Source organism: Ambystoma mexicanum, chromosome 8 (assembly GCF_040938575.1).
Source record: "Ambystoma mexicanum isolate Mex_15411 chromosome 8, UKY_AmexF1_1, whole genome shotgun sequence".
Lineage (NCBI taxonomy): Eukaryota > Metazoa > Chordata > Amphibia > Caudata > Ambystomatidae > Ambystoma > Ambystoma mexicanum.
In genome coordinates, this window is record NC_090929.1 from 309507303 (window position 1) to 309533647 (window position 26345).

General features: G+C 52.8%; 1 protein-coding gene across 1 annotated transcript in view; it reads left to right on the plus strand.

The window, feature by feature from the left end:
* The window catches only part of LOC138471867 (ficolin-1-like), a 323001-nt gene that overhangs the window by 616 nt on the left and 296040 nt on the right, over positions 1-26345 (plus strand). The window lies entirely within an intron of this gene.

Sequence of the window (26345 nt, forward strand, 5' to 3'; positions counted from 1 at the left end):
AAGCGATCTGAAGAATCCTGGTGGAATAACTAATTAAAGAGCCACACAATGGGCCTCGTATAAGTCCGTGAAGCAATGCGTAAGGTGTGTTTGCAAGTGTTAAGCATCAGATGCCCCTCCAGGCATTTCAGTGTTGCCAATTCCGCCTGCCCCAATCTCCACCAAAGACATGGCGATGCCGGTGCAAATGCCTTGTGTTCTGACGGAATCCACCCGCTTGTACATCTGTTAAAAGCAGATGTGCTGCATAGGCGTCCATTTTAAACGCTGTACGCGATGCAAACGTGGCAGACTGCATGCACGGTATTTGCAGTACGAGGCAAGGCATAAAGGCAAGCGCACCAGCTTTTGTTTTTGCATTTCATAGTGCACATCTAAGGGGTCCCGTGCAATGTACACACTTCGATAAAAATGACAATATAATAAAAAGCAGCTGTTTTAAATATAAAACAAAAAAATGATTATATGCGGAGATAAGCATTTTAATAAAATATCATTGGGATAATATAGTTAAATCCACTAGATTTATATGTCAAGAAATATTACGATAGAAGGAAGGATTAACAATTTAAAGGGGGCGGTGGAGTGGGTACCACTCTAAAGGATTTCAAAATCGGATACATCTCCTCACTCAAAGGAGAACTACAATTAAGTTTTAAAGCTTAGAATACTTCAAATGGGTTCAATTTGTCAAAGACATTGACTGTTATTAAAATAGACAATCAGCCATCTCACTCTTCAGCTCAGCATATCTGGTGGACCAAGTCTAAAACCACGCCAACGAGAGGCTCACCACCAAACTCTGTCCATCCATCTGCTGCCAGGGCACTAAGCCTCTCCTAGAATAACATGAAATGAATGTACACATTGACAGTGTTACTGCCTGTTTTTACCACTTCTGCCAAACTTACAATCTTCAATAATCAATACATTTGATTGGATCACACTCCACAGAGGGCACTTTAAAAGGCCACCCTAATATTGGGTTCACACAATATTCGAATCCAGCTCCTTTAATGAACAAAATTAACACCAGGCAAAGATGCCTGCAAGACATTTCCACCGTGCAATCTGGCACATTAAACATACTGTTTAAATTAGAATCTTTTTTACTTGAAAAGAATACATGCATTTACATCGTATTGTATTGTGGCGGTCATTTATATCGCACCTTTTCCCATCTGTATGGCCTCAAAGCATTGTGGTAGGAACGCCCTCGAGGACTGAAGTCCAGATATGGGAAAGTTCTCAAAAGAGTCTTAAGATGTGTGTGTGCATTTGGCCAGTATTAGGATTTAGGAGGGCTGGCTAAGCTCCAGTAAGCTACCCAAGAGGTCAGTCATGTGGACAGATGCAGAGAGAGGTCACAACAGATCGCTAGGGCAGGAGGGTCGATGTGTACCCAGCTCGACCGGAAATTTGTCATAGGTTATCACTTTATTTGAATGGTCGAGGTGTTGACGGAAGTCTGGTTTGTGAAGCGGTTATATGACCAACTAGACTGAATCTGTCATAGTCGTAGCCCGCATTCTAAAGTGCGTGGGTGTATAGCCGTGCCTGCGGCAGGTGTCCACCCAAGTGTTGTGTTTATGCATACCTTAAGCTCAGATGGAGCTTATCTATGATGCCGCTGTGTCATCCAGTCTTCTGTGGGGAAGAAAAGCCAGCTACCTTTGTCGGCTTTTCAAGGCACTATGGACAAGCAACCCTCAAGTCTACGAAGCACAATAGACTTGCTGTCCTAGAACATCTTCTAGGCTGGATCATCAGGCTAAAATAGAAACTAGGATAATCTGATTCTCTAAGCTCAATATGTAGGTTACCTCTATAGTCTTACTACAAATCTTCCAAGTTCTACAAATGCTAACCAAAGGAGTCTACTAAGTGCAATATCATGGATACCCACATATAACCACTGTATGTTACAATGGCTAACCTAAGCTGTTATAAGTGCAATGGAGGGTTACCAACATATATCATCGAGCATCATGGACAGGCTAAAAATTATAAGGCGTAAATTCTCTCAGTGTAAAACATGTGTTAACCTGTGTGTGCTTTCTTATACTTGCAGTTCCAGGCTACCCGTATATCTAGGTACAACACCATGGCTGTCGTTACACGTATGATATGATATGATATGGCATTTGTAACGCGCCTATACACAAGTGTTTCAAGGCGCAAAAAGGTATTGTAAGCGTATAAGCAGGCTAATATCAAGATTCTGTCAGGTCCGGTGCAAAGGCCCTGGAGCAGTGGCAGGTATCCTGGAAGAACTTTAAGCACACAAGGGGCAGTCTTAATACATCTTCTTGGTGAAATTAACAGACTGTCCTCAAAGGACTTCGGGCACCTTGGGCAGGTCTCCTATGATATTCAGAGTGCTGGAGATATCATCATAAAACATCTGCATAAATGGCCAGGCTAGTGAGAAAGTGTTACACCATTCTAACCCCGCTAAAATCCATCGATTGTGTCACATTTCCTACCCCCCAAGGTCCATCCAGGTGCACCACATCTCCTACCCCAACATTCCTTCTAATTGCGTCATATTTCCTTCCCCCAAAAATCCATTTTAGTGCTTCACACTTCCTTCCCCCAAAATCCACCTTAGTGTGTCACATTTCCTACCCCAAAATCCATCTAGGTGCCACATATTTCCTAACCCTTAACTATCCATCTAGGTGAGTCACGTTTCCTACCACCAAAATCCATCTAAGTCTGTCACATTTCCTACCCACTAAAAATCCAATTCGGTGCACCACATTTCCTACCCCCAACAATCTATCTAATCGAACATTCTGAGCAATTTTTTGCAATCCCCTTAGATATTTGACAAGAGCGGGGTTACCAGTATAGGTCCTCTAGGTGTGCAGCTGAGGCGGATGTAAGCACAGGACCCCAGTGCATAATTCGTGTCCTGATCGGCTGTCCTGAAAATGTTCATTGGTAATAACATACATGCTACCCTCAGACTGTCAGTTGTTGTATACTGGTAGCCTGAGCACACCAGTCTGAGCAAAGGAGGCCTGGGCCGATGTGTGATCATGTGCAAAGAGTGTTCAGGAGTTGAGATAGCAGGACAGGCCGCAGCGATAATGGCAGCATCCATCTGTGGGTTTGTTTATGAGAAGTTGTCGGTGATTGATGTGTATAAGATGGGCTGCTGCATCAACAGCCAGCATCTGGTGCAGCGTAACTTGCTGGTGTTTGCATGAGATTGAGGCTGGTGCTTGTGCCACAGACTATTGTGATGGAAAAGGGTGGGGAAGAGGAATTCAGGTTATAATAAGGAATTGCCAGGATTTGAGGGCCTTTCTGAAATAGCGGTGGTTATCAATGTGGCAGAGGTGGATCTGAAGCGAATTACAGATGGCAGTGGCTTGGATGGAGAAGGAGGACCCTCCCAATCTGGTGGGACTGAATTGGGGATAACCAGGAGAAGTTGGGTTGATAAGGTACGAGTTTATCCTGGAGGAATTCGGGTCAGGTGTTGTGGAGGGCATAGTGAGTGATGCACATGGCTTTAAAGGTAGTCCGTCAACAGATAGGGAGCCAGTGTAGGACTCGGAGTGTAGGGCTAATATGTTCTCTAGGTGAGAGGCCAATGAGGAGATGGGAAGCAGCATTTTGGATTCTTTGGCATTTCCTGAGCTGGAATGGTGGGACACCTAGATAAAGGCAGTTTGCGTAATCTATGCAGGAGAGGATGATGGCAAGGATAGCAGAGATTTGGTGTGGCTAGGATGAGGTATGGTAAGATTTGCCTGATGATGTGTAGGTGGAAGAAGCAAGTTTTGGGCACAGAGTTGGGGAGAAGGATAGATTTGAGTCCAGAGTGCATCCAAGGTTTTTCAAAGAGGTGGATGTTGCCAGGGGGGTCCTAAGGATTGTGGCCATGGGATTGGTTGGGGAAGGAGAGCGGTGTTGCTGTATACTAGGATTTCTGTTTTGCCAGGGATGAGGAGGAAGTGGTTGGTTGTCAACCAGTGGCTGATATCTGGAATGCAGGAGGAGAGGTGCTGGCGGGTGGAGGCTGAGGATTGTGGGATCTTGAAGATGATCTGGGTGTCATCTGCATAGTTGTAACAGATGAGATTATGAGATCAGATGAGTGCAGAGAGACAGCTAAGGTCAATATTGAAGAGGAGGGGAGACATGGAAGCTTCCTGCTGAACCCCTTTTGCCAATGTGGGAGCGATGGAGGAGAAAGAGGGGAGGAGCATGATTTGCAAGCAATTCGATGTGAAGGAGTAGATCCATGTTAGAGACGAGTCCTTGATTCTTAAGGAGTGTATCCTGTCTGTGAGTAAGTTGTTTCTGTTTAAGTTCTCCCAAACTGACACAAGGGAGGACTCAGTTCCTCCAAGGGTTTGGGCTGGGTCAAGAAGGATGTTGGCTTCTCTAAAGAGGCAGAGCTGTTTATATGCCGTGGGGTCCAAGAGTTTGGCGATGAAGCGGGTATTGGAAATAGGCCAGTAGTTCTGGGGAATGAGCAGGCCGAGCAATGCATTTCTGAGGAGGGCTTTGATATAGGATGTTTTGAAGGCTTTCGGAAGATTCCTGAGGTGAGGGACTGGTTAAGGATTAACCGTGCAATGCTGCCAGCACAGGTTGTTGTTGGGGTGTTATTGAGGAGAGCAGGGGACTCCAGGAGACCCTGACAAACAGCTTTGCGATAGGAGCATGAGGAACTCATGGTGTGAGATGGGAGAGAAAGAGGAGAAGACTGGCATAGGGAGGGAGGTGGGTCTGGGGTCGGTTGGAGAGCGGGGAGGGGTAGGGGGCATCAATGCTATTTTAGAAATGATGGCATGGTGTCTGTCAATAGCGATGTTGTGAAAGTGTTTGGACAGGGTGTCACATAGAGATTGAGAGAGAAGGTGGAGTTGAGCAACCTGGCATATTGAATTCTGCAATGCTCCTGTGCAGTTCCTTGTTTGGGTTGCAGGAGTTCAGGATTCTGTTCCCGTAGAAGTGTTTTTTGTCTTTCCTAATTTCTGACCAGTAGGCCCTTGTCAGTCTTGCAAGAGAGGATTTGTTTTGAGCAGTGAGGTTGGTTTTCCAAGTCCACTCCATACGGTGCTTGAGAGTTTTGATAGATTTGAGGTAGTTTTGGGTATCATTTGGGACTGGGGCCCTGTCTCTGAGAGGCATGTTTCATTAGAGTGAGGATGTGAAGGGCCACTGGAGAGCCAGTGATCGAAGAGTTTAGTGGGAGAGGACCTTTCTGGAGTGGGGTGCTGGGAGTGAGATGAGGAGGGGATTGGGTAGATTCAGGTCAATGGTGACTTTATTCCAGAGAGGGGTATCGGAGGGAGTGGTTGGAGAGGGCAGGTTAGTGAGCCGGTGGTCAGGGAGGTCAGGAGGGAGAAGAAGAATGCAGAGTGATCTGTCCAGATTAGGGGACGGGGAAGAGTGGATATAAGGTTTGTGGCACTGACTACTACATTGAGGGTGTGGCCTGTGGTATGGGTGGGGAGGGATATGAGTTGTGCGAAGTTGAGGGCTTCGAGGTTATCCATGAGAGAGTGGGTCATGGGGTTTGAAGGAGTGTCAAACCAGATGTTGAAGTCTCCTAGTATGGTGAGCGAAGGATGCCTATTTACGGTGGTCGATAGTACATCAGTCAGGGAGTCTGCGAAATTCTTGTTGTAGTCAGGGGGTTTGGGTAGAAGTAGAACGCTGTGGAGATAGCAGGGGAAAGTTGGAATTTCACATGCAATGATTCAAAATCAGTGCTGCAGGATCTGGTGTCCTTAAGTAGTACTGGGATCTGATATTTGTTTAGGATGACCAGCCCTCCTCCTCTTCTGTGTCTTTACTGAACAATCAAGGTGTACCCAGCCGGGGGAAGGTCTTGTGTCCAATAAGTTTATAAGCATCTGCAAACGAGGTCGTCTGAGATAAAGTCAAATATGCTGCATTTGTTTTCGAAGACAGACCTAGTGTTGATGAGTATGCAAGAGAGGAGGTTCAAATTCCAGGGGGTTGTATTCCAGGTAGAATCAGGGGTCGGCAAGTGTGTTGTTGGAGAGGAATGGTGAGTGGGGGGGCCTGACAGGGCTAGGAACCCAGCATATGTTGTTGTAAGACAGGGGGGTATGAGGAGTGAGGAGAGGCCAGATGAAAGGATGGGGTGTTCAGACGAGGTCATGGGAGTGGTAGGTGTGCAGGTTTGGGAGTTTTGGAGGGAGGGGAACAGAGCTAGGACAGGGTTAGCGTTGGGTGGGGAGAATTGGGTGGAGTAGAGAGGGGGCAAGGATTGGGATCTAGGATGGAGTAGTGGAGAAGAGAGGGGGCGGGGGATCCTAAGGTGGCTGAGACCATAGCCTTTTCGTGGCGTACGCACGGGCAGAAGGGTGTGGATGAGAGTAGGGGGGCTGTCGAGATTGGTGTGCTGTCATGGAGACCCTTGCTGCACTTAGCGATGGGAAGTGTGTGTTGGTTGGGCGAGGGGGGATTGTGAGAGAGATGTGGGAAGAGGGAGAAGTGGAACAATGGCTGGGGATTTGTGTGGGGAAGTGGTCGGTGGGAGGGGCTGATGAGGAGAGATGGCAAGGAGGCTGGAGGGGTTGATTCTTTCATTTCTAGCTCGCCAGCATGCAGCTCTGATTTGGGAGGAGCGAGTTGTGCTTTGAGGTTGGGTGGGTGCGTAGAAGGGGTGGTTGGTTTCGGGAGCTTCGGGAGCATTAAACTGGGTGTGGTGAAGGAGATGAAGGGGGCTGCATGTATGGTCGGGGAGAGGGGCAGTCTGGTTGAGTAAGAGGGGAGAGGTTGGCTGGGTAGGTCATTAGTTACGTTTATGGAGAGCCAGCATGCCACTCTCATCTGGGTGGTGTGAGACATGATGTCTAGAGTTGGGAAAGATGCACATAGATTAAAAACCCACATCAGTGGGAAAAAGTGCACCCAGGTCCAAAACTCACAGCAGTGGGCACATGCACCCAGATTCAAATTCACAGTAGTTGGAAAATGCACCAAGAATTGAAAAATCACAGTAGTGGGCCACTGCACCCAGATACAAAATTCACAGTAGTGGGAAAATGCACCTATTTTTAAAACTCACAGCAGCTGGGACATGCACCCCAATTCAAAGTCACAGTAGTGGGAAAATACACCTAGCATTTAAAACTCACAGTAGTCGGAATATGCACCTAGATCTCAAATACACAGCAGCGGGAAAATGCACCTAAATTCAAAACTCACAGCAGTGGAGGGGAAATGCACCCAGAATTAAAAAATGTACGGCAGTGGGAAAATGCACCTAGAGTCCAAACTCACAGTAGCCAGAAAATGCACCTATAATTTAACAATCACAGTAGTGGGAAACTGTCGTAGAATTTAAAACTGACAGTGTTGGGCAAATGCTCCTAGATTTAAAATACACAGCAGTGAGAAAATGCACCTATATTTAAAACTCACAGTAGTGGGAAAATGCACCTATCATTTAAAATACACAGTAGTGGGAAAATGCACCTGAGTTTTAAAACTCACAGTAGTGGGAAAATGCACCTAGATTCAAAACTCACTTGGATTCAACAGTGTAATGAAAGACCACTTAGATTCAGCATTGGCAGAGTAATGAAGGAACAGTTTCTCAATTATGCTAGATGCAAGTAGTTATAAGATAATTAAATAATAAGAGTGGGGTGTTTTATTGGAGTGCAGTAATGGCTGCACTCCCCGTCCCATCACACTTACCTTAGCAGTGGCAGTAGGTTGTCTGCGTCAGGCATCCCAGGGGACAACAGGCAAACACAGCATGGAGCTGCTTAGTAGGGGAGCTGCCCCTAGCTGTGACCATTTGGTGGCTGTTTGGCAGGGGCTGTCCCGGGGGAGTCTCTTAAGATTGAAATATCCGGTCATGTGGGTCAGTTCCTGCAGCCAATATGGTTCTGGTGGTTGTGCAGGAGGTCAGGGAGAGAGAGAGGGGCCTCGGAACAGGTCACCAAAACCAAAGGAAATGTTCTAATGCTCGGCAAAAAGCTAAATGCAAAGAAGAAATCAAGTGCTTACCAAGTGTACTCAGGAGCCCACGGTCGGCCCATAGAGCCGAGGTTTGCTCCGAGAATACTTTAAGACGAGATAAATGCACCTTGAGATGGATGGGGTGCAGATTTATTACTCCAACACCAATCAATAAGGACAACTCAGTGGTTTGGCAAAGGGAGTCTGTTTAATGACAAGTACAAAAATCGGGGAGTCATGGCAATCAGCTGTGATGCGATAGTCTGTTTCGCTTCAGCTCCAATGAACTTCATAAAAAACACATCAGTTATACTGAAAATTCGTCATAAGTGATATGTAACACTCAAAAGTTAATAAGCATTTCTATTGGTTCGGAAAATGTAACTTTAATATAGGTGCTATATCTGTACATGGTAACGGAGTGAGGGGATTGGATAAATACTGTCAGGTGGGCATCTAAGCCCTTCCTTCAAAATGACTACTGTAGACGTCACTAAAAGTATGACGTCCCATTGGTTCTACTAAGTATAGGACCCTAGATTATTTGGTCCATTTTGATTGGGTTGGCACAAACCCCATGCATAAATTTCCACTTTGCTTAGCAGCACGCAGAATGGTCAGCCAGGTGCAGGGTGCCCCCTCAGCTACCCGGCCTTCCTCCAATTAAGATTACAATCACTCATCACTTCAACAACAATGTGTCAATTATTTTACTGTGGTTGGCCTCGAAACTGCATCTTCTGTCTGGGAAAGTTCCAATATCTCCTCATGGGCGGATGCCAAGCGTAGGTGTGAACTTGTGCTTCTCCTCGCTCGGATGGGGATGTGATGAAGACAATGTGAATTTGCCTAGTTTCTCTCAATTTGTGCATTTAATTCTTATTCGGCTTGCCACCTGCCTACACTTCCTTATCTTGACCTTTCATAGACAGGATATTCTGTTCTTAAGTTTCAATTAGATGTAGCTACTGTTCGTTCCTTCTATTGGTATGACCTTGGCTCTCCTGACACGAGTTGCATTTGCTGAGTTTCGATTCAGCCGTCTCTTCTCATTTTGCTAGAATATGAATCTTGTCTTGTTTGGCCTCTTCGTAAACTGAGTTGATTCTGCTTTTCATGTAAAGTGGAATTGCACTTACAATACTGTGCTTTGTTTTGAGGTAGATTATGTATAATGGTGCTTGCCGCGCTATTCTTCTACTTAGCATAGCAAGCGGCACTGTTTTCTTAGCTTCCTTGCGGTTTCAAGCATATTTACAGGCGTAAACTGATTGACTGTTTTCATTTTGCTTACAGGTTAACTCTATTACATTTTGATAGCTTTATAACACTTTAAGCTCACTATCTCTTTTCTCATGGAATTTCGTCTCCTTGTGTCATTCTTGTATCATCATTTGTTCTATCTGTAAATCCGTCCGGGCTCTCGTGACGTCACCATTCGTCTTCCTTTAAGGCCTTTTTGGTTTCTTCGGGACGGTACTTAGGCAATCTTCATTTCGTCTCATTTGTTGGTAGGGTTTTCTCAATGGATACCTTACTGTCCTTGGTTGGCTGGGTATTGGTACTTCAATAAGTGTTGCTCTTCTGATGGGTACTAGGCAGAGCCCTACTGCTGCTCTCTGCTGGTTTATTTGCTCATCATACGTCACATATTTTGGTGTGAACGTTCCTGGTACCTCAAAATGGGCGATGGGAGTGCAGGCTTTATTTGGGATCTCCTCTACACTCCTCCCTCTGGGGATTCATCGAACACTTTCACCTCCTTCTTTGGATGCAATTCACTTGATTCTACTATCTCTATCTTCACCCCATCGCCTGGGTTCATTCCTTCTTCATCTTCTGGATCTATACATGATTGTCATGACCCTTGCCCCTGGCCCTCAATGGCAAGTCAGCCTTGCAGTTAGGGCCAGGTCAAAGGCCTTAAAACCTCATCCAAGACTCTCTTGGAGTCAGTCTCGGCGCCTTTGGCGCCAGGCTCATAACCAACATGAAGACCAACATTAGAATGGGACTATTAACTTGGGATTATTTAACTTGGGGGTGGGGGGTTCAGCCAACATGGAGGCACACACATAGCTCAGTTACAAGGAACTGAGCTAACTGAGCTATGCGGTCTAGTCTTTTGGGTGTGGCAGGCCTGGGACTACTTTACCTGGACTACTTTACCTGAGCCTATTTAAACCGCACCCAAACAGCAGAACATGCTTTGCGTTATTCTGCTGTGGGCAGCATAACGCTCACCGTGTCCAGTTCTTTGATGCCAGCTTACCTGAAACCAAGGACCTGCAGAGGGAGAAAGAGGACTACGAAACTTACCTGGAACAGTATCCTGTCTTCAATCCATCGCTGACTTCAGTTCCACTCACCTGACGGTACGATCTCCATCATCCGGCACCGCATGCATCCTGGAATACCATAACCTGGAAAGAGAAGAAAGAAAGACAGCATTAGTAAGCGTTTACTCACGTTTCCTCCCGAATGAAGAAAGCCACACAATTCTTACCTGGGTAGTCATCTCCTGGTCAGTATCATTGCTGGAACATTACGGCGCTCGGCGAGGAACATCGCAACCTCCAAGGAGAGAATATAAAAGGCAAAACAGCGCTGCGCATCCCGCATTACTCACCGGACAGCATCGCGCATACCGCGCTTTTGCCTACCGGCTCATGCTCATTTTGAAACTGCATGACAACACCAAAATACCTTTCCATACCTAAAAGGAAAGAAGTGAGACATTATTATTCGAACTAAGAGGAACATAAGAACTGCATATAAAGACTGTAAAGCAGCAAACTTACGGAGTCGCAGCAGGCCTGGATTCCCACAGGGGGGCTTGCACCAGTGAAGTAACTTGGTCGCTGCTCGCCCTCCCACATCTACGCGCCCCTGACACGAGGAGCAGGATGGAGAATCCACCTTTTACAATATTAATACACATCTTTAACCAGAGGCCTTACCAAGGGACCGAGAGATGGTTCAAGAGTGCAAATCATCCAACCAGGACTGGGTGGCGTCCCCGTGGATACCAGGTGAGCGTAACAATGATGTTTTGAAGAAGTGTCTCTTTGGAGTCCATATTTTTAATACTCCTTTCAGGCTTCCTGCTGTTCGTACATGTTCGTCTTTATTCCATTGTCCATTTGGGCTACAGTAAACCCATCTTCCCACATAGTTTCTGTGCTTCCTGGGATAGAGAAACTTTGTACCTTCTGGCACGTGAATGCTAGATTTCACAAAGTCTCTTATTTCTTCATCAGTCAGGTCTTTGGGCTTCCATCCTGGCTTGACATCAATCATGATCTTCATCCCTATGGCTTTCTTCACAGTTTTCTGGCATTGCAAGATTATCTTGATAACACAATATCCTAGTAATATCATCTACTAGCAGGGCTCCTAGGAACTTGAATATGTCTGCCATCCGTTGTGGGACCCAAGAGAATAGTGATCCAAACCAACTGTCATCATCAACTTCGTCAGTTTCGTCGATGATCTGGTTCTGTAGCTTCTTCAGCATACCTATGGCTTTTGTTAAAGTTCCATTTTCCTCGTCGTGAGAAGGTATAAATGTGCAACATGATTCTCCTATTTTTGCACAAACTTCTCCATCCATAGCTGTGATCATGTCAAGGACATATCTGTTCTGGAGAGTCATCAGTCGGATGGCTCTTGGCTCTTCCTTGATTGCATTGAATCCTTTTATGGTGTGTAGTAACTCGCATCTGGTTATCTGCAACCATTAACAGGGTAATTCATAGAATTTCGCAGAAAAGTGTCGCAAGCGGCTGGCGCAGAGTGTCCGCGTGCGATTGTCTGCGCCAGGCGCGTGCGCCAAAACCGATTTCCGCGCACAGCGTATTCATGGATTTTAGGCTCCCAAACCAGCCGTGGCGCAGAGTATCGCAGCGACCCTGCAGCAGCGCCAGTAACGCCCCCAAGAATGCCCTCGCGCAAGGAAAAGCCATCAAAATCGCTAAATCATCGCAAAGGGCTGCGCTAACCCTGGACCAGTTTACAGGGATGCCAAACAAGGAACGCAAAGCAGGTAACGTTCATATCAGGGGTACGCGGGAAGTTTTACATGCGATTAGCCAGGGTAAGTGTATTACAGGGGTACACGGGAAGTTTTACACGTGATTAGCCAGGGTGCGTGTATTACAGGGCTACGCAGGAATTATCACACGCAATTTGGCTGGGTAGGTGTATGACAGGGGTACGCGTGAAGTTTTACACGCGATTAGCCAGGGTACGTGTATTACAGGGGTACGTGGGAATTATCACACACGATTTGGCTGGGTACGTGTATTACAGGGGTGTGCGGGAATAATCACACGCGATTTGGCTGGGTATGTGTATTACAGGGGTGCGCGGGAATTATCACACGCGATTAGGCTGGGTACGTGTATTACAGGGGTGTGCGGAAAGTTACACACACAATTAGGCTGGGTGGGTCCTCACAGGTGTTCCCTGTACACCCTCCACAGCCCCTGCAGGCAGCCCACAAAACAGGGGACTACCCTGCACACCTGCTCATGTCTCCCAACCCCCACAACCCCCAGCAGTGTGGGGCACCCTCCACCAGGCCCCCACTCATGTCCCCTATCACCCCCACTCCCCAGCCACCATGGGCAGCCCCCACCAGGCTCCCACCCATGTCTACCACCACCCCCACCCCCAGCACTGTGGGGCAGCCTCCACCAGGCCCCCACTCATGTCTCACACCACCCCCACCCCCCAGCCACCATGGGCAGCCCCCACCAGGCTCCCACCCATGTCTACCACCACCCCCACCCCGCAGCAGTGCAGGGGCAGCCTCCACCAGGCTCCCACCAATGTCTCCCACCACCCCCACCCCCCAGCCACCATGGGCAGCCCCCACCAGGCTCCCACCCATGTCTCCCACCACCCCCACCCCCCAGCCACCATGGGCAGCCTCCACCAGGCCCCCACTCATGTCTCCCACCCACCCCCACCCCCCAGCAGTGCAGGGGCAGCCTCCACCAGGCACCCACTCATGTCTCCCACCCACCCCACCCCCCAGCCACCATGGGCAGCCCCAACCAGGCTCCCATCCATGTCTACCACCACCCCCACCCCCCAGCCACCATGGGCAGCCCCCACAAGGCTCCCACCCATGTCTACCACCACCCCCACCCCCCAGCACTGTGGTGCGGCCTCCACCAGGCCCCCACCCATGTCTACCACCACCCCCACCCCCCAGCCACCATGGGCAGCCCCCACCTGGCCCCCACTCATGTCTCCCACCCACCCCCACCCCCCAGCCACCATGGGCAGCCCCCACCAGGCTCCCACCCATGTCTACCACCACCCCACCCCCCAGCACTGTGGGGCAGCCTCCACCAGGCCCCCACTCATGTCTCCCATCGCCCCCACCCCCCAGCCACCATGGGCAGCCCCCACCAGGCTCCCACCCATGTCTACCACCACCCCCACCCCCCAGCCACCATGGGCAGCCCCCACCAGGCCCCCACACATGTCTCCCACCCACCCCCACCCTCCAGCCACCATGGGCAGCCCCCACCAGGCTCCCACCCATGTCTACCATCACCCCCACCCCCCAGCACTGTGGGGCAGCCTCCACCAGGCCCCCACCCATGTCTACCACCACCCCCACCCCCCAGCCACCATGGGCAGCACCCACCAGGCCCCCACTCATGTCAATCACCCACCCCCACCCCCCAGCCACCATGGGCAGCCCCCACCAGGCTCCCACCCATGTCTACCACCACCCCCACCCCCCAGCCCTGTGGGGCAGCCTCCACCAGGCCCCCACTCATGTCTCCCACCCCCCAGCCACCATGGACAGCCCCCACCAGGCTCCCATCCATGTCTACAAACCACCCCCACCCCCCAGCCACCATGGGCAGCCCCCACCAGGCCCCCACTCATGTCTCCCACCCACCCCCACCCCCCAGCCACCATGAGCAGCCCCCACCAGGCTCCCACCCATGTCTACCACCACCCCCACCCCCCAGCACTGTGGGGCAGCCTCCACCAGGCCCCCACCCATGTCTACCACCACCCCCACCCCCAGCCACCATGGGCAGCCCCCACCAGGCCCCCACTCATGTCTCCCACCCACCCCCACCCCGCAGCCACCATGGGCAGCCCCCACCAGGCTCCCACCCATGTCTACCACCACCCCCACCCCACAGCACTGTGGGGCAGCCTCCACCAGGCCCCCACTCATGTCTCCCACCACCCCACCCCCCAAGCCACCATGGGCAGCCCCCACCAGGCTCCCACCCATGTCTACCACCACCCAGCCACCATGGGCAGCCCCCACCAAGCCCCCACTCATGTCTCCCACCCACCCCGACCCCCCAGCCACCATGGGCAGCCCCCACCAGGCTCCCACCCATGTCTACCATCACCCCCACACCCCAGCACTGTGGGGCAGCCTCCACCAAGCCCCCACCCATGTCTACCACCACCCCCACCCCCCAGCCACCATGGGCAGCACCCACCAGGCTCCCACCCATGTCTACCACCACCTCCACCCCCAGCCACCATGGGCAGACCCCACCAGGCCCCCACTCATGTCTCCCACCCACCCCCACCCCCCAGCCACCATGGGCAGCCCCCACCAGGCTCCCACCCATGTCTACCACCACCCCCACCCCCCAGCACTGTGGGGCAGCCTCCACCAGGCCCCCACTCATGTCTCCCACCACCCGCACCCCCGGCCACCATGGGCAGCCCCCACCAGACTCCAACCCATGTCTACCACCACCCCCAGCCCCCAGCAGTGCAGGGGCAGCCTCCACCAGGCCCCCACTCATGTCTCCCACCACTGCCACCCCCCAGCCACTATGGGCAGCCCCAACCAGGCCCCCACTTGTCTCTCACCCACCCCCACACCCCAGCCACCATGGGGCAGCCTCCACCAGTCCCCCACTCATGTCTCCCACCACCCCCAGCCATCATGGGCAGCCCCCACCAGGCTCCCACCCATGTCTACCACCACCTCCACCCCCCAGCCACCATGGGCAGCCCCCACCAGGACCCCACTCATGTCAACCACCCACCCCCACCCCCCAGCCACCATGGGCAGCCTCCACCAGGCCCCCACTCATGTCTCCCACCACCCCCACCCCCAGCCACCATGGGCAGCCCCCACCAGGCTCCCACCCATGTCTCCCACCACCCCCACCCCCCAGCCACCGTGGGCAGCCTCCACCAGGCCCCCACTCATGCCTCCCACCCCCCAGGCAGTGTGGGGCACCCTCCACCAAGCCTCCACTCATGTCAAGCACCCACCCCACCCCCCAGCCACCATGGGCAGCCCCCACCAGGCTCCCACCCATGTCTACCACCACCCCCAACCCCCAGCAGTGCAGGGGCACCCTCCACCAGGCCCCCACTCATGTCCCCTATCACCCCCACCCCCAGCAGTGCAGGGGCAGCCTCCACCAGACCCCCACTCATGTCTCCCACCCACCCCACCCCCCGGCACTGTGGGGCAGCCTCCACCAGGCCCCCACTCATGTCCCCTAACACCCCCACCCCCAGCAGTGCAGGGGCAGCCTCCACCAGGCCCCCACTCATGTCTACCACCCACCCCACCCCCAGCACTGTGGGGCAGCCTCCACCAGGCCCCCACCCATGTCTACCACCACCCCCACCCCCCAACCACCATGGGCAGCCCCCACCAGGCCCCCACTCATGTGTCCCACCCACCCCCACCCCCCAGCCACCATGGGCAGCCCCCACCAGGCTCCCACCCATGTCTACCACCACCCCCACCCCCCAGCACTGTGGGGCAGCCTCCACCAGGCCCCCACCCATGTCTACCACCACCCCCACCCCCGAGCACTGTGGGGCAGCCTCCACCAGGCCCCCACCCATGTCTACCACCACCCCCACCCCCCAGCCACCATGGGCAGCCCCCACCAGGCCCCCACTCATGTCTCCCACCCCCCACCCCCCAGCAGTGTGGGGCACCCTCCACCAGGCCCCCACCCATGTCTCCCACAACCCCCACCCCCAGCCACCATGGGCAGCCTCCACCAGGCCCCCACTCATGTCTCCCACCCACCCCACCCCCCAGCACTGTGGGGCACCCTCCACCAGGCTCCCACCCATGTCTACCACCACCCACACCCCCCAGCCACCATGGGCAGGCCTCACCAGGCTCCCACCCATGTCTACCACCACCCCCACCCCCCAGCAGTGCAGGGGCAGCCTCCACCAGGCCCCCACTAATGTCCCCCTACCCACAGGCCCTGACAATCCTCAAGCATGGGCCTCATGGCCAGCCACCACAGCTCAAAGACACACCAAGTATTACATGCGCCCATTATACTACTCCAATGGAAACAATGTAAATCAACACATGTGTCTCACACACACACAATGGTTGCAAGTGAACCTGAAAACCCATATCATGACATGCATGAAAACAATGAGATGAAACCACACATTGAAGAATGAAAAAATCAAAATAATGTATTAAAAACAACAGTAATGGCAATCAAAATTAAACAAAATACACAAGTAAAAAAATAACAAAATTAAGCTGGCTGTCCCTTTTCAAATTAGAATCAATAAATGATAATCCAAAAAAATGTCTTCCAAAGTTCAAGTCCATAAAAAGGAAATGAAGGGAAAAAAGAAATAGAAAACCATTGCTCCATGGAAAAAAATATTCATAGTAAAAAAAATATCCAAATCCAAAGTCCAACTATGTACAAAGTATTCAGGGTCCATCATCCCAACAGAAGAAATGAAACCTGCCAAAAAACCTATCTAAAATGGAACTATATACAAAAGGTGGAGCAGTGTCCGTCAACTCCAAATAAAAATAAACTATAAAGGAAACCTATCACTAAATAACTATATACAATGGCGGCGGGCCAGTCCAGCGCTCACTTAGTGGTGTTCCTGGCCAGGGCATCATCGAACTCCTCGTCTATGTCCCGGAGGCGGTCCTGTTCCATGGCCCCGAGGATCCGCAGGGACGCCGACATGTTCACCTCCAACTCCCTGCGGATTGCCTCGAGGCACTCGGCCCGCCTCAGGGCCCTCCGCATGGAGTTCTCCGCCCTGACCATCGTGAGCCGCGCCTCTTCCGCCCGCCGCCGCTCCGCATCTATGGCGTGGCCCTACCGCTGCCACACGGAAGACACTTCCCGTCCAGGGTCCTCCTGCCCTCCGGCCGATGCCTGCCCCTCCGATGTTGAAGGCCCCGAGCTATCGTGGCTCCTGCTGCAGCTGCTGCTGTCCATGTGCCCTGTCCGATGGTGCCTGCACATCCTCCTCCAGCTGGGGTGCAGTCGTTGATGTGGCCACCCCTGCTGGACGTCCGACTCCCGACTGTGGCAGGGATCTGTTGTCCACCAGCCTGGCTGCACGGTCGGAGGCAGCTCCACAGGGCACCCAGGTGACACATGGGTGGGAAGATGGCATGGAGGACGACTGGGGCATAGGGGGTTCCGTGGAGGAGGGGGTCGGAACAAGGTCCAGGAAACGGAGGAATCCAGCCCTGGTGAGCTGTCCCAGTGGGTCAACGCGGTCAACGAGCCATGCGAGAAGACGTGCAGACTCATCATGAAAAGACTGCAGGTCAGCTCGCATGGCCCGTTGACGCAACGCCACCCCACCCTGGACAGGCTCAACCTGGTGCAGGATAGCCACATCCACAGGGAGAGGAAGGCCAGGTGTTGTAAGCCAATCCCCTCCCTGAGAACTGGTCTGGAGGTAGGCATCCCCGCTGGTGCAAGATGATGCAGTGACAGGAGCAGGGACAGGATTGCAACCAGGCACCTCTGCGGCAGCCTGGCTGCCTCCTGTCCCTGATCCTGCACTGCACCACTAGCACCAGTGGAATCTCCACCTCCAGACCCCGCCTCTGTAGCATGCACGGCCTCCCCCTCCTCCAAACCCCCCACCAACCTGGATGACTCCGTGCCATCTTCCTCCGTTGGGTCCTGTGGGGTCCCAGCTGCCCCTTCTGCTGCCAAGGAGCCCAACTCCAACCTCCGCCTCTTGGACCTCCCCTCGGCAGCTGCGGCCTGGGACACGGCACCAGACTCCTCACTCCCCGACGAGATCAAAACCTGGGAGGGGATCCGGGCCTTGCATCTCTGGCTGGTGGTGCGACCCCTGCCGCTGTGCTCCACAGCACCTTCTCCGCCCTCTTCATCAGTTGACGCTGCAGACAGGGAGAAAGAAAACACAGGCATCAGGGCACTGTACAATGGACTCATACACACATGACAGTTATACATGAGTGGCATTGGTAAACCTCAGACATGGCATCACAATCCCCAACACACATGGCATTTCAACTTGCACACATGAGCCATACCACAGCCATATTGCAACAGCCAGCAACATCCATTCACATACAACAGCATGAGCAGCCAAAGGTCATCCACAACATAGGAAGTACACTACACATGCACACACACCACCAAACTTGCATGCATGTGTACACCTCCGCCAACTGTCGCAGTGTTCCGATCGACATCCATGTCACACCTGACAATCATTCCTCCACATCCTGTGCTATGCAAGCCCACACACACAAGCACCATCCATGTGTCACACATGAGACCCCTCACGGCCCTGTACACCCCCCCCTACTTGCCCACATAAAAATACATGTTCAGCCTGCACACTCCTGGCACACCACACGCACAGCTTACAATCAGTATGCATGTACACTTACCGCTCGACTCCAGACGGGTCTGCCTCTCAAGGACCTGGACGTGGAGCGCTGGGGATATGCGTTCCAGGACCCTCATCTGATCTTCCGACAACTGGCCCCGGCGCCCCTTAGCATCCGCTGCCTTCAGGAGGCACCGGGCCTTGTTGAGGGTCCTGGACCTGAAGTCCTCCCAGCGCTTCCTGACACGTTCGTAGTCGCGGACTGCCACCTCCTCCGCGTTGATGGCAGTCACGATGTCCATCCAGATCCGAGTCCGTCCTTCCTTGTCGGCGCACAACCTTCCGAAGAGGGCATCATACTGCCCCAGGACATGCTCCACCAGGACACCAACTTCGGTGGCAGTGAAGCTGGTGCCCCTCTGCCTCCTTGGCCGGGGGTTGCCACTGGTGCCAGATGTTGCAGTGCCCGACATGGCAACCCCAGAGGCAGGAGTGGGTGGGCAACTGGGTCCTGGGGCTGGGCTGTGGGGCGATGGAAAAGCAGTCGGGAGTCTTCGGTTCCAGCAGGAGTGGTCACAGCAACAGCACCCCTGGCTGATGTGCAGGCAGCAAATGTCAGGGCATGTGGGCAGCAGGCAGTCAGGCAGCAGCAGATGGCAGGTGGGAGCGTGCTCAGGGCTCTGGGGGGCAGTAATTCGGCCTTCTGGGCAGGAGCATGGTCTTCGGTGTGTGAACGCCTGGCCAGCTTGGTACGGAGTGATTTTGCACGTGAAAATCCAGCACGTCTGCGTGTAATTCGAGGAAAGGCCCTTAGCGCGTAAGCGCGTCAGCACACGTCTGTACATTCATTGGCCCAAAGCCCACCAGCGTATGCGCGTCTATGAAGTCACGTGCACGTTGAATATGGCACACGTTTGAAACGTTGCGTGTTAAAAAAATGAAAGACACGTCCGAGTGTCAAAGCGTGTAATTGGTGGAAATGGCCCTGGCGCGTATACGCGGGAGTGACAAAGCGTGTAATTGGTGGAAATGGCCCTAGCGCGTACACGCGGAAGTGGCAAAGCGTGTAATTGGTGGAAATGGCCCTAGCGCGTACACGCGGAAGTGACGCTGGACGTGTGGGCCTGCATAAAAGGTACGTGTAGAACACCATTTCCTTGTACGTGCTTTTCGTGGAGAGCAAGTGGGTGAAATCTGTACTTCTTGTCATTTCACACGCGATTTACTTCACAGCATTTCAAGTTCGTACTCCCTGTTACCCCTGACAGCTTTTTCTCTTTTTTCTCTTTTTCTGGTTTTCCTGGGCCTGTTCCCTCAAACAGCGTTCCCTTCTACTGTTGTCCTGTCTCCTCAGACAGCGTACAATTCTTCTTTTGGCGGGGGTGTTGCCAACGCGCATACGTGCTTCTTTTTCACGCTCTTTTTCCTGGCAGATGGTGAGTCACGCACGTATCTAACATCTGTGCTAGCCCCGTGTGTAGCCTACCCCATCAGAGGTCATTCTAGGCTGCGTGTGACACGCATACGTTCATTCTTGTGTTACTGGGTGCCACAGCGTAATGCAGGTTTTTTTTCCGCACACGTGGTCTAGGAGGGGGTGCACGTTATCTCCCTTTTTCGGGCTTCTTGTGCATTGCGTGACCTGTCATCTTTCCCCAGGGGTCACATTCAGCCTTGCTAGAGCACTAGGGTACGATTACCATCTGGTACCCAACCCCTTTGACCCCCAATTGCCCAGGACAATAGTTTACAGCCACTCCCATACGCACATTAACATCAGTGCCATGGTTGGGAGGCGAGGAATCCGTAAGCGTGGCAAAGGTGGACGAGCCACAAGTGGTGGCCGTGGTGGATCCGGTAGGGGACGTGGTTGTTACTTGCAGGGTGACCCTGTCCCCCCATGTGTGGAGGACCAGTCAAGGGCACCCATAATCCCCCCCACCCCCCCTGGTTGAGGGTGATGTGGCTGACACCATCCATGCTCAGCCCTTGTTGGACCAGCCCATTGTGGCACCAGACCTGGCTGACTCCATGGCTGACTTCCAGGTCAGCAGGCCTATGACACGTGCGCTGGTGCACGTTGATGTCATCAGGCCACGTGGATCAGGGGCAGCAAGGTCATCTGCTGCCCCAAGTAGGCAGGGTGGAGAGGCTGCAGGGGCAGCTGCGGCTCCATCCACCCCAGCTCTCACACACCCAGCCAGGACAGTGTCGGTCCTAGTCCATCCTGCTGACATTCTCCCTGACACCATTACACTTGAGCCAATGCCTGCACCAACTCCCATGCTGAGTGTGCAATCCCACACTCCTGTTACAGAGTCCACCAGGGCTCCTGCCCCTAGTGTCCAGAGCAGCGTAGGACACTCAGGATCACCACCACCTTCCAAGCGGAAGAGGAAGAGTGCTTTTCCGGCATAGGCTGATGCCCCAGACACGGCTACCCAGTCCGGCCCGTCGAGGAAGCCCAGCTTCATGGATGCCGAACTGAATGCACTTGTCGAGTATGTGTCCGCACATGATAACGAAATGGTCATTGTTGCAGGATCCAAGACCGCACCTGCACAACGTCAGGCACACTGGCAGACCGTTGCGGACATCGTAAGTGCCCTTGGAATCGTGAGGCGCACAGCCAATGATTGCTATAAGCGCTGGAATGACCTAAAGCGCAGGGCAAAGAATAAGCTGGCCTCAAGTCATTCCGCAACTCTAGTGACTGGAGGTGGGTCTCCAGTAGAAGACATGCAACTCACTCCACATGAGTCAGTCGCTGGGACCTACGTCACGGAGGAACAGATCCAAGGCGTGGGAGATCTGCCTGATTATGAGGCATTGTCCGGTGAGTGCACATGCATGTGTGTGTCATCCATGTGCATGGTGTGTATGTGAGGGCTTCTGTTTGTGTGCCAGGTGAGGGTGTGTGTGCCTGAGTTGTTTGGGTCACCCATGTGCTTCATGCAATACATTCTGCGCAGCAGCATTTGGCCATAGCAGTATCCCTTCTGCCAACAGTAGACATCTAGCCCAACAGCACGCCAGTTGCCCGTGAAGTGTCACCTTGCAACAACATTGTTGTTTATTTTTCTCTGTTCATTCAGGCAGATTGTTTGCATTCCACCACTTTTACTAGGCATTTCTCAGTCCTCTAGTCACATGTCTGACATGGCTATGGTAAAGTGGAGTGACTTTGTTACCTGGATATCATTTGTTTAGACATGTCCCTGTGCAATCGGACCATTTTGGACTGGCAGCTCCAGGTGAAAAATCAGACCTGTTTGAATTAGAAAAGCTATTACATGAGGGAACTGGGCGGAATGAATAAGTGCTGCCCTCCTCTCCATCTTCACTCAATAGCAATGGTACATGCCATCTGTGTGATGGCATGTGTATTTCACCTGGCAATCACAGGCCAAGGTGTGATGCCACTGCTAGGCAGCATGCAGCAAATGTGTTCATCTTCCATCTTGGTGTCATCAATGTGTGCCATTTGCCTCCCCTTCATACGCAGTGAGGGTGCATGCATGGGAGGGTTTTAGTCATGTGGGACATGTGTCAATCAAGTACTGGTTCTGTTGCTTCTCAGCCCTCATTGTGTGCCATGGTGCTAATGCCTGTTTCCATTTGTTTTCTTTTATGTCTTTGCAGGGGAAGACGCACCTGATACTGCTGGGGTTGTGGAGATAGTGCAGACCCAGAAGGGCTCTGAGGGCCGACCGACCACCAGTGAGGCACGTGGTGTGGTGGTGGGTGAGAACCCACAACTGCTGCCAGTCGTGCTCTCAAGAGGTGTCTCTGGCTGCACCTCCCCCGAGCTGTACTCAGGTGTTGATTCGGATGATGAGACCTAGGTGCCGTCGCAGGTGAGTGTTCCTGGGAGGGATTCTGTTCTGTCCGACCCACCTGCACCAGGGTCAGAACCCTCAATGGGGATGTCAGTGTTGGCAGCTACACCTTTGGTGGTTACGGATGCAGGGTCACACTCCGCAAAATCTGATCCTGTTCCTGGGCCAGCAGATCAGAGGGGGAATGCAGTCCTGCAGCCTCAGGCAGTGCCGGCACAGCAAGGCGCAGTTCGCCTTGCCCCAGACAGGTGTGGTGCCCGCCGACGTGGTGGCCGTACGCCACCTGGCAATACCGCATGGGAGCAATCCATTTACGGTATGGCAACCCAACAGGCAGCATCATCAGAGATGATGGCTCAGGCCATGGATAGGGTGACCACTTCCATTGTCCCCCCCGAAAGGCTGATGGAGTGACTACAGCAGGCAACCGACTCCATCTGCCAGTCACACAGGGAGGACATGTTGGTGTCCAACAGGGACAGGCGGACGGCACTGGCGACTCTGCAGGAAGCCATCTCCATAGAGTCCCAGGGCCACAGGGAAGCCCTGAGGCTGGAACTCCTTCACCTCAGGACGACTCTTGTTTAGCCTGAGGCTTCAACAAACCGAAGGACAGAACAGCAGCTGGAGCGTCTCACCTGTACGCTCTCAGCTGAGATGCAGGCAACTAGGGCGGAGGTCCGGGCATCCCGTGAGTTGTTGCATGGGGACCTCCGCACACTCATCCTCCAGAACGAGACCTACCGCACCCGCATGCTTGCAGCCATGGAGGAACAGACTAGGGCCTTGCGTGGGCTGCCTCCCATAGAGCCACCACCTCCGGATGCAGCTGCACAGGGTGAGAATAGCGACAGCAGTGATACTCCCACAATAGGGTAGCCGTGTGGGCCATGAGTCCATGGAGGTGTTTATTTTTTCGCAAGATCCACACAGGTGGGTTTTGGTGTGCACCCTGTCCGCAGACCTCCTGGGTGGCCTCCCCAACCCCCCCGGGCCATTAATGGCCATTTCTATTTATTTATTTATTTATTTATTTATTTATTTATTTATTTATTTATTTTTTGGGGCAGTGTGTTGCCTTGTGTGGCTCCCGTGGGCATACGCTGCATTGTGGCTGGGCACATGCAAGCTTGTCATGTATTTGGTTCAGATGCTTGGGTTTTTGTCACACACACCCCTCCTGCTTCCCGTTTCCATGGGCTTGCAAAGGGTGTGCCCAAGTGACATTGACGTACATGGTGACATTGGACTCCCACTACATGTGTGGGTAGTCTAGTCAATACTGTGTATACATTCCTAGTGCATATTGCTGTTGTGTTGTACACTGCATGTTGCATTGATGTGTAACTCATCATCCATGTCTACCTCCTAATTTGCAGGTCCTTTCCTCATGTCTACACAAGGCCCTCTACTTTGGAGATGGAGTCCATGTTGGCAGCAGTGCACCTACAACTCTACATGGCGGCAACACTGTACAGTTGGAAGTGGTGGGAGTGCAGGCATTTCCAGGTGGTGAGACTACTAATTTCTTACATTCGTAATGTCATGTTAATGGTAGTTTTGAGGGTCAGTAGCTGATAAGTGTTATTGCTAAATACCTGCTCAAGTGTGTTGTTGGTCCTGCATTACAGTGAGCATTTCAGGTGTCGCGAGTTTCAATTAGGGACACGGTACTTTGTGACACTTGTGTCATGTTGTGGGGATTACTTTGTTTACCCGCACATAGCATGACATGGCATAGTGTGTCGTGTGGCGGTGCTGGGGATGGGTTGGGTGACATGGCACTGTCCTCATGTTGCATTTTGCAAGTGGGTATTCATTTTAGCTGCATGAATGTGTTTTTTCACGAAACTGCATTGGTGGTGTCTGTGTAGGTAGGGATGCACACATTGTAACACTTCCAGGTGAACAATCTCAAGCTGGTATGGTTTTGACAGTTGATTCTCCAGACATTCAGGATCATTGTCAGGTTGAGTCATCATTGATTGTCAGGTGGTATGTGCCAGGGCAGTGTGCACTCCACAGGGGTGTGATTTCTATGTGAAGTAATTAGCCACTAGCTGTGTACGGGCTGCCTCCCCGTGCCCTTTCCCCTCCCATGCGCAGCGGGCGTGCATGTGGTTGGGGATGTGGGGGCACCACCATGTCCATGGCTGGGGGAGCGTATAACAGCTGCCCGCCAGAACGGTCAAGGGAGCGAAAGCGTGACTTAAGCAATCCGAATGTGCTCTCCACTATGCCCCGGGTTGCAATGTGGGCTGTGTTATATCTTACCTCTGGTGGCGTGGTGGGGTTCCCGAATTGGCGTCATCATGTGGGGGCTGAGAGGGTAGGCACTGTCCCCTGTGGAGGTGGTGATGGGTATCATTGGTGGGGTTGTGACCTTGCTCAGTATCTGACATGCATGCATGTGCAGTGGCATTCATACTCACCAAGCAGCCATGTATCGCCATGCCGCCCAGCTTCTAGGTCCCGGCTTAGGGTGGACATTCGGTAAATGAAGCTGTCGTGGGCGGACCCGGGATAGTTGGCATATACTGAGGTGATGATTCCCTTGGCATTACATACTACCTGTACGTTGATGGAATGCCAGTGCTTGCGGTTCCTATAGATGTGCTCAGATGCCCTGGGGGGACGTAGAGCCACATGGGTGCAGTCGATGGCACCTAGCACTTTGGGGAATCGTGCCACACCATAAAAATCCAGGGCGGCAGCATGCCTTTCTGCAGGTGTTCTGGGCAGGTATATGTGCCTGCGGACTGATGGGCATGCAGTGATGATGTTCAAGACCTGGTGTAGGCAGCGTGACTGCGTGGCCTGTGACACCCCACCCACTATTGCACTTGTCCGCTGAAATGATCCAGTGGCTAAGAAGTGCAGTACATCGAGGACCTTCTCCAGGGGGCTGAGTGCTTGGGAGCACAGGGTGGGTGATGTGAAGTCATCCTCCCACTCACTCACCAGGTCCAGTATTATGTGTGGTGGAAACCTGTACCTCCCATACACCTGGTCATCAGGCATCCCAAAAAGGCTGGTTCTGGGTGTGAAAATTCTGGCCCTGACTATCCTCCTCCTCCTCCTTTGGTAGCCCACGGCCACTGCTGCTAGGAACGGTATATTCATCCTGGCGTCTGAGCTTGTTAGTTTTTTGCGTGCAAATTTATGCGTCGCGGGTCGACGTATGCCTGCTTCCTACTGGCGTACTTGTTTCTTTTCGTGTGTGATGTACTCGCGTGTGTAAGTGCCCGCGCACCCCTGAAATACACATACATAGGCCAATCACGTATACGCGCACTTTTGTCCAATTACACGCGATGACACTCTAACGTGCAGTCTTTCCACGTGTGCTCCGTCATCACGTGCTATGAGGGAAACACCCGTGCGGGTCACGTCACAGACGCGCTTACGCGCTGAGGGCCTTTGGTCCAATAGAATCGCGTATGCGTGCTGACGCGCTTACGCGCTAAGGGCCTTTCCTCGAATTTCACGCTGACGTGCAGGATTTTCACGTGCCAAATCACGCCGTATCAAGCTGGCCACGCGAAAACACACGGAAGACCACACTCCTGCCCAGAAGGCCGAATTACTGCCCCCCAGTGCCCCGAGCAGCCTCCCACGCACCATCTGCTGCTGCCTGCCTGCCTGCCTGCTGCCACCGTGCCCTGCCATTTGGTGCCTGCACATCAGCCATCTGCAGGGGTCCAGTTGCTGTGTCCACCCCAGCTGGAACAGAAGACTCCCGACTGGGATAACATCGCTCCACAGCCCAGCCCCAGGACCCAGTTGCCCACCCACTCCTGCCTCTGGGGTTGCCATGTCGGGCACTTCGACATCTGGCACCAGTGGCAACCCCAGGCCAGAGGGGCAGAGGGGCACCAGCTTCACTGCCACCGAAGTTGGTGTCCT